This window comes from Triticum aestivum, chromosome 1B (assembly GCF_018294505.1).
Source record: "Triticum aestivum cultivar Chinese Spring chromosome 1B, IWGSC CS RefSeq v2.1, whole genome shotgun sequence".
Classification (NCBI taxonomy): Eukaryota; Viridiplantae; Streptophyta; class Magnoliopsida; order Poales; family Poaceae; genus Triticum; species Triticum aestivum.
This window is the reverse complement of record NC_057795.1, coordinates 368,426,486-368,438,446: the sequence shown is the minus strand read 5'-3', so window position 1 is coordinate 368,438,446 and position 11,961 is coordinate 368,426,486.

Genomic DNA, 11,961 nt, shown 5'->3' with positions numbered 1-11,961 from the left:
GGCGTCGAGCGAGGACCTCGCCGGCTCGATCTCCTGCCTCCTTCACCCGTGCATCGCCAAGGCCCAGTGCAGGCCGCGTCCGCTCCATCCCTGCCATCCCGCCGGAGTCCCCTGCCTCGCCGGACCCCGCTGCTACCTCGCTGTTGACCCCATCCGTGGCGCGTCCTCTGCTTCCTCTGCAACGAGCAGCAGCAGATCGCTCGTTGTCCATGCGTTGACCGCGTCCCCTCCACCTCCTCGTTCGATCCATCCTGGAGCAGCCCAGGGACCGGCCTCCTCCAGCCTTTGCTTCGAACCGGGCCGAAGCCCAAGGGTGAGCAGCCCCCCAGCCTCTCCTGTGCACCTTTGGGCCTGCCAGTTTCGGCCCGTTGCATTTTTTTCCCTGCCTCTGCGAATTTGCTATTTAACCGGGTAGCTGCAGTTTTACAGAAAACCCCTCCATGTTCATGCATATAAAAACTCATTAACCGTGCATCATATGTAAATAATTTATACATGTAAAATGCTTAGAATTTTATCTAGTTTCACATTATGCCTCTTTCATCCATGTTTAAGATGTTTAAATTGATGTTTGCATTTGTTTTGCATAATAGCATGTTAAAATGTTTTATTTCATAACTAAATAACCGTAACTCTGTTTGAAATAAACTTTATATGTAAATGGGGTGGAAAATGCCTAGTTTAACATGGTGCACTTTGTTTTATTGTTTAACAACATTAAAAATATGATTTAGGGAAGAATAGTACTGAATTCATAAATATGCATATGAGGTTTTTCCGGAATTGTTGTTTGTTGTTCCGGCCTCATTTAAACTTGCCTAAATAGTTAGTTTTCATATGCTTCACCTCTTGCCATGTTTAATAACATTTAATATTGTTTGGTAGCTTAAACGAGATGAACTAAATAAATGTTGTGAAGTTTTGTCAATATGCAACTCGTTGCATATTAAGCTCCACTTAATTTGTAGTGTTGTTTGTTGCACTTTGCCATGCCATGCTCTTTAAACCGGACATGCATCATACTTGTTTGGTGCATCATGCCATGTTTATGCTTGTGCATTTACCATGTTGTTTGCTTCTTTCCGGGTTGCCTTCGGTTTCGTTCCGGAGTTGTGAGGATTCGTTCGACTATGTCCGCTTGCCTTCTTCATGGACTCGTTCTTCTTCCTTGCGGGATTTCAGGCAAGATGACCGCTACCCTGGATCTCACTACTATCATTGCTATGCTAGTTGCTTCGTTCTATCGCTTTGCTGCGCTACCTATCATTTGCTCTTCAAGCCCCTCAATTGCCATGTCAGCCTCTAACCTTTGACACCCTTCCTAGCAAACCACTGTTTGGCTATGTTACCACTTTGCTCAGCCCCTCTTATAGCGTTGCTAGTTGCAGGTGAAGTTGAAGATTGCTCCATGGTGGACAGGATTTTGTTGGGATATCACAATATCTCTTATATTTATTAATGCATCTATATACTTGGTAAAGGTTGGAAGACTCGGCCTTATGCCTGGTGTTTTGTTCCACTCTTGCCGCCCTAGTTTCCATCATACCGGTGTTATGTTCCCGGATTTTGCGTTCCTTACGCGGTTGGGTGATTTATGGGACCCCCTTGACAGTTTGCTTTGAATAAAACTCCTCCAGCAAGGCCCAACCTTGGTTTTACCATTTGCCTCACCACCACCTACTTTTCCCTTGGGAGTCGCTCTCTCGAGGGTCATCTTTATTTTAGCCCCCCCGGGCCAGTGCTTGTCTAAGTGTTGGTCCGAACCGGGCAGACTGCGGGGCCACCTCGGGGGCAACTCGAGGGCTGGTTTTACTCGTAGGCTGACCTATCCGGTGTTGCCCTTAGAACGAGATATGTGCAGCTCCAATCGGGATTGTCGGCGCATCGGGCGGCTTTGCTGGTCTTGTTTTACCATTGTTGAAATGTCTTGTAAACCAGGATTCCGAGTCTGATCGGGTCTTCCTGGGAGAAGGAATATCCTTTGTTGATCGCGAGAGCTTATCATGGGCTAAGTTGGGACACCCCTGCAGGGTATAAACTTTCGAAAGTCGTGCCCGCGGTTATGTGGCAGATGGGAATTTGTTAATGTTCGGTTGTAGATAACTTGACACCAGATCCGAATTAAAACGCATCAACCACGTGTGTAGCCATGATGGTCTCTTTTCGGCAGAGTCCGGGAAGTGAACACGGTTTTGGGTTATGTTTGACGTAAGTAGGAGTTCAGGATCACCTCTTGATCATTGCTAGCTTCACGACCGTTCCATTTGCATTCTTCTTGCTCTTCTTTGCGTATGTTAGCCACCATATATGCTTATTCGCTACTGCAGCCTCACCACTTTACCCCTTCCTTTCCCTTTTAAGCTTTGCTAGTCTTGATACCCATGGTAATGGGATTGCTGAGTCCTCGTGGCTCACAGATTACTACAACAACAGTTGCAGGTACAGGTTGTGCGATGATCATGACGCGAGAGCGATGTTTGCTTGTTTGGGAGTTCTTCTTCTGCTTCTTCTTTGATCAGGGGATAGGTTCCAGGTCGGCAGCCTGGGCTAGCAGGGTGGATGTCGTTTGGGTTTCTGTTTGTGTTTCATCTGTAGTCGGATGATGCTCTTATGTATTGTGATGATGTATTCGTGTGGCATTTTATGCCTTATGTATGTATCCCCATCCATTATGTAATGTTGATGTAATGATATCCACCTTGCAAAAGCGTCTCAATATGCGGTTCTATCCTTGGTGGGACCTTCGAGTCTCTTTAGGATAGTATCGCATATTGGGCGTGACAAGTTGGTATCAGAGCCTCGACCGACCATAGGAGCCCCCTTGATTGTTGGCCGTTGTTGAGTCTAGAAGAAAACTATTTTGAGTCTTAGGATTATATATATCGGAGAGTAGGATTCTTTTTACTCCTCAGCCCCTTCGCCGCTCTGGTGAGGTCTCTTGACGTAGATGTTTTGACTCTCCTCTCCTCAAATTTCACTAAAAAAATTTAGGATCACGCGGGTATCTTGGAATCGTTCCGATGGTTTTTTGACGAGAACATTGTTCTTGGTGCCTCCTGTCTTTTATGTGGCAGTGACCTGGGGAGTTGAGCTCCGAGGTGTTATCGTCACAATTTTATCGTTGCAGTTCTGGAATACCTGAGTTTTGCCGACATCGAAAATCTCTTTTATGCAGTTGTTGGTGAGATAACCTCGACGCCACCCAGTACTAGGGCGGGAGTTCGAGAGTATTGCCATAACTCGTATAACGGATGCTTTTCGAAGGTTGAGGTACACGATTTCCGAAGGTTTCTTGGTTATGTGTTGACGGATGGATACAACTTGGATATAGGTATTGTTAGTTTGGGTGAGATATATTGCTTGCCCTGTATCCCCAACACCAGATTGCATAACCAGAAACTTTCGGAAGTTTATAGGTGGGAATTTAAGTAGCTCCTAGAATATCTTTCGACAGATGCCTGATATGGGATTGGGTAAATCTCTATCATATGTTTGTTTCCGGCTTATTATGCAAGCCAAATCCTTTGTTTTGTTTTATTTGTGGTATTCGAGTTGCTTCTAAGTCAAATGTGGAATCCATACCTTTCCTAAATGGTGTTCTCATATTTCTATGGGAGTACTAATCCTTTTGATCATCGAGATGGTCATGTCAGTTCTTTCCAACCGGCGTGCTTCTCTTCAAGTGGATCCTATTATTTCAACATTTGTGAGATCAATTCTAAGTTTTCTCAACGGTATCCGTTTCATCCGTCCCCAAGTTGCCTTTGTTTTCCCGCCCTCCCACCCCTTTTTCTTCAAGGACTCAGATTTCTTAATCATGTATCCTTTTATTTGTGGGAAGTCTCTTCATTCTTTTCTTTCAATGTTCTTATCCGGTGATTTCCCATGAAGATGCTCAACAGTTTCAAGGTCATCATCCTTCATTGTTGTTTCTTCTCCGGTGGATCCAATTCAAGCTTTCAATATTCATCATATTCATTTCCTCGTTTCTAATGCTTTCTCATGCCGATGCACCTCTTAATCATTCACTTCTTCCTATTCATTTGTTCTGGAGTGCTGAAGATATCTCACAAGACTTGTGTTTCCATTCTTAATCCGTTCAAGTTATTTTGAGGTTGTTATCTCATTCAAGCCATTTAATTCAACCGGTGCAATCCCCCCTTTTCAATCAATCGTTCAATCGTGTATCTTTTAGTGGGTCCTAACCCACAGGTCTTTTCCCAGGATCTTACCTGACTCTTCTAATCCTTTTCCGGAGTTATTCTCAAATTCATTTTCAAATTTGACGTAAGAATGAATTTTCATCAGTCAGATGTCTTCTTCAAGATCGCTTTCAAATTCTTTTCATCGCTGGTTCATCATTTCTATTCTTCTTTGTTCCGGAGTGTCTCAACAATTGGGTGGTGTTTCTCCTCGTCATTCTCAGATTTTGAAGACCGAAGAAGAGTTCCTCTTAAATCCTTAACCGTTCTTCCAGAGATTCATGGTTCTAGCTTTATACCATCCTCTCATAATTGCTTAATTCTATTCACCCATCCGGAGCAATTCAGGAGTCTTTTCAGTTTGATTCTCCGGAGCCATCATCTCAGAATTATTCATTCCAGCTTTCAGATCTCATTCTCCAAATCTTACCGGTGGATCGTTCAAATATCCTCTAATCAGATCATGGCCTCTTCGTTCTCATGTACCTAAATCCCCTCTAGCATATTGGTTCTTCTAATTCTTCCCGGTGATTCATTCTCTTTCATCAGTCATTTTTGAATTCTTATGGTGGTTCGTTCAAGATTTCAGTTCCTTCGTTATCATATCAATTCATTCGTTGTTTCCAAATCCCACCGGTGGTTCCATCAATACCTTCTCAAGTTTGCGCTATATCTCTCTTAATCCTTTCTACGAGAATAAGTAGTATGCCAAATCCATTGCTTGTCATCAATTTAATTTGATGAAGGATAAGCATACAATAAATCTTATTCTTATTTCCTCGAGGTGATTCAATTCTTTTCTTCCGGAGATTGTTCATGATGAAGTAATTCTCGTTTCTAGTGTTTCATCTTTTCTTTTTCCGGAGTTCCAAGTTTTCTCGGTTATATCATTGCAAAGCGCCATCTAAATCATTGCAAGGCTTCACCTTGTGTTTTCAACCTCTCTTTCTTTTTATCATCCTTCTATTACCGGAGTTCTTCATGGAGGCTCTACATGGTGGTTCGTCAAGGATTTTTTTTCATTCTTCAATTGTTCTTCAAGATTTCTCTCGAATCTATGATCTGCCAAGTTATACTCAAAAATAAACATGGTGCTCAACACATGTTTTGTTTTGAGGAGCTCAAGTATTCTTCGTCTTGCATTCCAAAGTGCAATTCTTTCTGCCTTATCTTTTGAGGTGGTGTTATGTCACTCTTGACAATTTCCTTCATGTTTCATGATTCATATGTTGTCAAGAATGAGGTATTTTAAATCCATCATTTTCTCTTTGTTCAAGAGATCTTTTCGACCAATCAACTTCTTTGTTGGAGTTATCTTGTGTCAGATTTTCACCTAAAGCCTTTCCTTAAGGGTTGTTGCTATTTGTGGTGCTTATCAATGATCCAATTTTCTCCTTCTCATCTCGGTGAAGACGTTTTTCATCTCTTTGGGGCTCTCAATCAAATCAATGGTTTCCATTAGTGGCCGGTTGTCACCTCATAGTCTTGAGAAGTTTTTCCATAAGCCCACTACAAGCTTATTCGTTTCGTTGTTGGGTTTTCCAACAATTTCGTTCTAACCTTCTTGGAAGGGTGCTTTCCAAGCTCATTTGTGGCAGAAGTTGGCATTTTCTACTCCATTCTGTTATTCCAATGATCTATCTTCTATTCTTTCTCCCGGAGACATTGTGATGTTGCTCTTTTCACTCATCATCTCAAATTGTGAGGATCGTGTTCTTTTCTTGCTTATCCATTTAAGCGGAGTGGTTTCAATGTCTATCTTGTCACTTAAGCTCTTCTTTCCTGCCGTATTTCCATGTTCCTTGGATAACAAAGTGTTTTCAATCTCGTTCATCTCCCTTGTATTCTCTCTTTTCGTTCATTCAATCTCTCAAGGTTCATGGTTTCACTTGTTTGTCAAAGAAGCAACTTAGTTTTACCTCTTATCTTCCTCTTCCTTTTCCCTCCGGTGCCATCCTAGATCTCGGGTCGAGATCCTCTCGTAGTGGTGGAGTGTTGTAACGCCCCGGATACAACTTTCCATATTTGTAACTCCAACTCTTGCCTTTTCCGGAGACGCGATATGTTATTTCCTCCGTGGTTGGGTTTTGTCTTTTGTTTTGCATTGTGTTCATGTCGTGCATCTCATCTTACAACATCATTCGCATTGCATCGGCACTCGTTGCTGTCATTGTTTTTAAAACTTGCATTCGCTCGTAGTTGCCGCGTCCCCCCTTGATTTTGTTTGACCGATCCGAGTTCAACCAGGTTTTGTTTCCCTCTTACCCGGCTTCCTACCCTCTCTGCATAGCCCGCAAACCCCCCTCGCCCGCGTCCGAACCCGACCCACTCAGTCATCACCATTGGGTCCGGATCATCCCCAAATATCTATAAAATATCTTTGGTTTCTTATTTGGACTTCCCAAGCCTATTTTATCTCCACCGTCTAATTTTGATCGGATGCTCCAAACTTCGCTCTTTTCCATATATATAGTCCACCCTAGCCTATTTTGGACAACCCTAAAAATCCTCCCCATGTCCCATCCATCCCATTCCTCCCGCCGCCACCCGACCAACTCCCTTCGCCCTCGGGATCCTCCCAATCCAAATCGACCCGAGCGCCTTCACCTTGCTTTCAGCGCCGTCCAACCAGATCGCAGCCCCTTCTCCTCCACCAGCAGCCGTGCGCCTCCTCCCTCATCCCAGCGGAGCCCCGTCCTCCCCGCGCCTGACCCGTGCGCCCGGCGCGACGCCGGCAAGCAGCAGCTGCAACCAGGTCACGCCGTCGCTCCCCATGTCTTCTCTCTTTTCCCCGTTGCTCCTCTTGAACCTTCCCCGCCGTGGCCGCCTGTCTGCAGGTCGCCGACGCACCCGACGGAACCAAGCCGCTGGAGTTCCTGCACCAGCCCTTGCGTCCCCTTCCCCCGCGTCGTTCCCGGACGGCCACCTCACCAGCATCCCAGGGCCTGAGCTCCGCCGCGCCATGCCCGCCTCGCTCTGCCTCTTGTTTCTCTGCATTGAAGCAGTGCAGAGGAGGGCAAGCTCGTCGACCCCGCCTCTCCTGCCCGTTGACCGCGCCGCCGGAGCCCTGCATCGCGCCAAGCGTCGCCGGCGCCCCCAAGTCCCGCCGCCCGGATCCGTCTCCCGAGCGCCGAGGACCCCGTCGTCGAACCAGCAGGTCCACTCGCCCCTTGCCCCTTCCCTGCCTCACATCTCCCTGTCTTCCTCCCGATGCAGCGCCATGGATAGCTGCAACTCGAGTCTTTCCTCCTCCAGGAGGTAGGAGCCCGAGCTCCTCGATCCCTCCTCGCCGGCCAAGTCCCGCTGCTCGTTCCTGCCAAGTCCCGCCGCCGCGCCCTTGTTCCTCTGCCGTGGCCTGCACAATCCTTGGCGAGCAAGCCGCCAGCAGCGCCGCAGCCGTCATCGTCCACACGCTCGAGGCGTCGAGCGAGGACCTCGCCGGCTCGATCTCCTGCCTCCTTCACCCGTGCGTCGCCAAGGCCTAGTGCAGGCCGCGTCCGCTCCATCCCTGCCGTCCCGCCGGAGTCCCCTGCCTCGCCGGACCCCGCTGCTACCTCGCTGTTGACCCCATCCGTGGCGCGTCCTCTGCTTCCTCTGCAACGAGCAGCAGCAGATCGCTCGTTGTCCGTGCGTTGACCGCGTCCCCTCCACCTCCTCGTTCGATCCATCCTGGAGCAGCCCAGGGACCGGCCTCCTCCAGCCTTTGCTTCGAACCGGGCCGAAGCCCAAGGGTGAGCAGCCCCCCAGCCTCTCCTGTGCACCTTTGGGCCTGCCAGTTTCGGCCCGTTGCATTTCTTCCCTGCCTCTACGAATTTGCTATTTAACCGGATAGCTGCAGTTTTACAGGAAAACCCCTCCATGTTCATGCATATAAAAACTCATTAACCGTGCATCATATGTAAATAATTTATACATGTAAAATGCTTAGAATTTTATCTAGTTTCACATTATGCCTCTTTCATCCATGTTTAAGATGTTTAAATTGATGTTTGCATTTGTTTTGCATAATAGCATGTTAAAATGTTTTATTTCATAACTAAATAACCGTAACTCTGTTTGAAATAAACTTTATATGTAAATGGGGTGGAAAATGCCTAGTTTAACATGGTGCACTTTGTTTTATTGTTTAACAACATTAAAAATATGATTTAGGGCAGAATAGTACTGAATTCATAAATATGCATATGAGGTTTTTCCGGAATTGTTGTTTGTTGTTCCGGCCTCATTTAAACTTGCCTAAATAGTTAGTTTTCATATGCTTCACCTCTTGCCATGTTTAATAACATTTAATATTGTTTGGTAGCTTAAACGAGATGAACTAAATAAATGTTGTGAAGTTTTGTCAATATGCAACTCGTTGCATATTAAGCTCCACTTAATTTGTAGTGTTGTTTGTTGCACTTTGCCATGCCATGCTCTTTAAACCGGACATGCATCATACTTGTTTGTGCATCATGCCATGTTTATGCTTGTGCATTTACCATGTTGTTTGCTTCTTTCCGGGTTGCCTTCGGTTTCGTTCCGGAGTTGTGAGGATTCGTTCGACTATGTCCGCTTGCCTTCTTCATGGACTCGTTCTTCTTCCTTGCGGGATTTCAGGCAAGATGACCGCTACCCTGGATCTCACTACTATCATTGCTATGCTAGTTGCTTCGTTCTATCGCTTTGCTGCGCTACCTATCATTTGCTCTTCAAGCCCCCCAATTGCCATGTCAGCCTCTAACCTTTGACACCCTTCCTAGCAAACCACTGTTTGGCTATGTTACCACTTTGCTCAGCCCCTCTTATAGCGTTGCTAGTTGCAGGTGAAGTTGAAGATTGCTCCATGGTGGACAGGATTTTGTTGGGATATCACAATATCTCTTATATTTATTAATGCATCTATATACTAGGTAAAGGTTGGAAGACTCGGCCTTATGCCTGGTGTTTTGTTCCACTCTTGCCGCCCTAGTTTCCATCATACCGGTGTTATGTTCCCGGATTTTGCGTTCCTTACGCGGTTGGGTGATTTATGGGACCCCCTTGACAGTTTGCTTTGAATAAAACTCCTCCAGCAAGGCCCAACCTTGGTTTTACCATTTGCCTCACCACCACCTACTTTTCCCTAGGGAGTCACTCTCTCGAGGGTCATCTTTATTTTAGCCCCCCCGGGCCAGTGCTTGTCTAAGTGTTGGTCCGAACCGGGCAGACTGCGGGGCCACCTCGGGGGCAACTCGAGGGCTGGTTTTACTCGTAGGCTGGCCTATCTGGTGTTGCCCTTAGAACGAGATATGTGCAGCTCCAATCGGGATTGTCAGCGCATCGGGCGGCTTTGCTGGTCTTGTTTTACCATTGTTGAAATGTCTTGTAAACCAGGATTCCGAGTCTGATCGGGTCTTCCTGGGAGAAGGAATATCCTTTGTTGATCGCGAGAGCTTATCATGGGCTAAGTTGGGACACCCCTGCATGGTATAAACTTTCAAAAGTCGTGCCCGTGGTTATGTGGCAGATGGGAATTTGTTAATGTTCGGTTGTAGATAACTTGACACCAGATCCGAATTAAAACGCATCAACCACGTGTGTAGCCATGATGGTCTCTTTTCGGCAGAGTCCGGGAAGTGAACACGGTTTTGGGTTATGTTTGACGTAAGTAGGAGTTCAGGATCACCTCTTGATCATTGCTAGCTTCACGACCGTTCCATTTGCATTCTTCTTGCTCTTCTTTGCGTATGTTAGCCACCATATATGCTTATTCGCTACTGCAGCCTCACCACTTTACCCCTTCCTTTCCCTTTTAAGCTTTGCTAGTCTTGATACCCATGGTAATGGGATTGCTGAGTCCTCGTGGCTCACAGATTACTACAACAACAGTTGCAGGTACGGGTTGTGCGATGATCATGACGCGAGAGCGATGTTTGCTTGTTTGGGAGTTCTTCTTCTGCTTCTTCTTCGATCAGGGGATAGGTTCCAGGTCGGCAGCCTGGGCTAGCAGGGTGGATGTCGTTTGGGTTTCTGTTTGTGTTTCATCTGTAGTCGGATGATGCTCTTATGTATTGTGATGATGTATTCGTGTGGCATATTATGCCTTATGTATGTATCCCCATCCATTATGTAATGTTGATGTAATGATATCCACCTTGCAAAAGCGTCTCAATATGCGGTTCTATCCTTGGTGGGACCTTCGAGTCTCTTTAGGATAGTATCGCATATTGGGCGTGACAAGTTGGTATCAGAGCCTCGACCGACCATAGGAGCCCCCTTGATTGTTGGCCGTTGTTGAGTCTAGAAGAAAACTATTTTGAGTCTTAGGATTATATATATCGGAGAGTAGGATTCTTTTTACTCCTCAGCCCCTTCGCCGCTCTGGTGAGGTCTCTTGACGTAGATGTTTTGACTCTCCTCTCCTCAAATTTCACTAAAAAAAATTTAGGATCACGCGGGTATCTTGGAATCGTTCCAATGGTTTTGTGACGAGAACATTGTTCTTGGTGCCTCCTGTCTTTTATGTGGCAGTGACCCGGGGAGTTGAGCTCCGAGGTGTTATCGTCACAATTTTATCATTGCAGTTCTGGAATACCTGAGTTTTGCCGACATCGAAAATCTCTTTTATGCAGTTGTTGGTGAGATAACCTCGACGCCACCCAGTACTAGGGCGGGAGTTCGGGAGTATTGCCATAACTCGTATAACGGATGCTTTTCGAAGGTTGAGGTACACGATTTCCGAAGGTTTCTTGGTTATGTGTTGACGGATGGATACAACTTGGATATAGGTGTTGTTAGTTTGGGTGAGATATATTGCTTGCCCTGTATCCCCAACACCAGATTGCATAACCAGAAACTTTCGGAAGTTTATAGGTGGGAATTTAAGTAGCTCCTAGAATATCTTTCGACAGATGCCTGATATGTGATTGGGTAAATCTCTATCATATGTTTGTTTCCGGCTTATTATGCAAGCCAAATCCTTTGTTTTGTTTTATTTGTGGTATTCGAGTTGCTTCTAAGTCAAATGTGGAATCCATACCTTTCCTAAATGGTGTTCTCATATTTCTATGGGAGTACTAATCCTTTTGATCATCGAGATGGTCATGTCAGTTCTTTCCAACCGGCGTGCTTCTCTTCAAGTGGATCCTATTATTTCAACATTTGTGAGATCAATTCTAAGTTTTCTCAACGGTATCCGTTTCATCCGTCCCCAAGTTGCCTTTGTTTTCCCGCCCTCCCACCCCTTTTTCTTCAAGGACTCAGATTTCTTAATCATGTATCCTTTTATTTGTGGGAAGTCTCTTCATTCTTTTCTTTCAATGTTCTTATCCGGTGATTTCCCATGAAGATGCTCAACAGTTTCAAGGTCATCATCCTTCATTGTTGTTTCTTCTCCGGTGGATCCAATTCAAGCTTTCAATATTCATCATATTCATTTCCTCGTTTCTAATGCTTTCTCATGCCGATGCACCTCTTAATCATTCACTTCTTCCTATTCATTTGTTCTGGAGTGCTGAAGATATCTCACAAGACTTGTGTTTCCATTCTTAATCCGTTCAAGTTATTTTGAGGTTGTTATCTCATTCAAGCCATTTAATTCAACCGGTGCAATCCCCCCTTTTCAATCAATCGTTCAATCGTGTATCTTTTAGTGGGTCCTAACCCACAGGTCTTTTCCCAGGATCTTACCTGACTCTTCTAATCCTTTTCCGGAGTTATTCTCAAATTCATTTTCAAATTTGACGTAAGAATGAATTTTCATCAGTCAGATGTCTTCTTCAAGATCGCTTTCAAATTC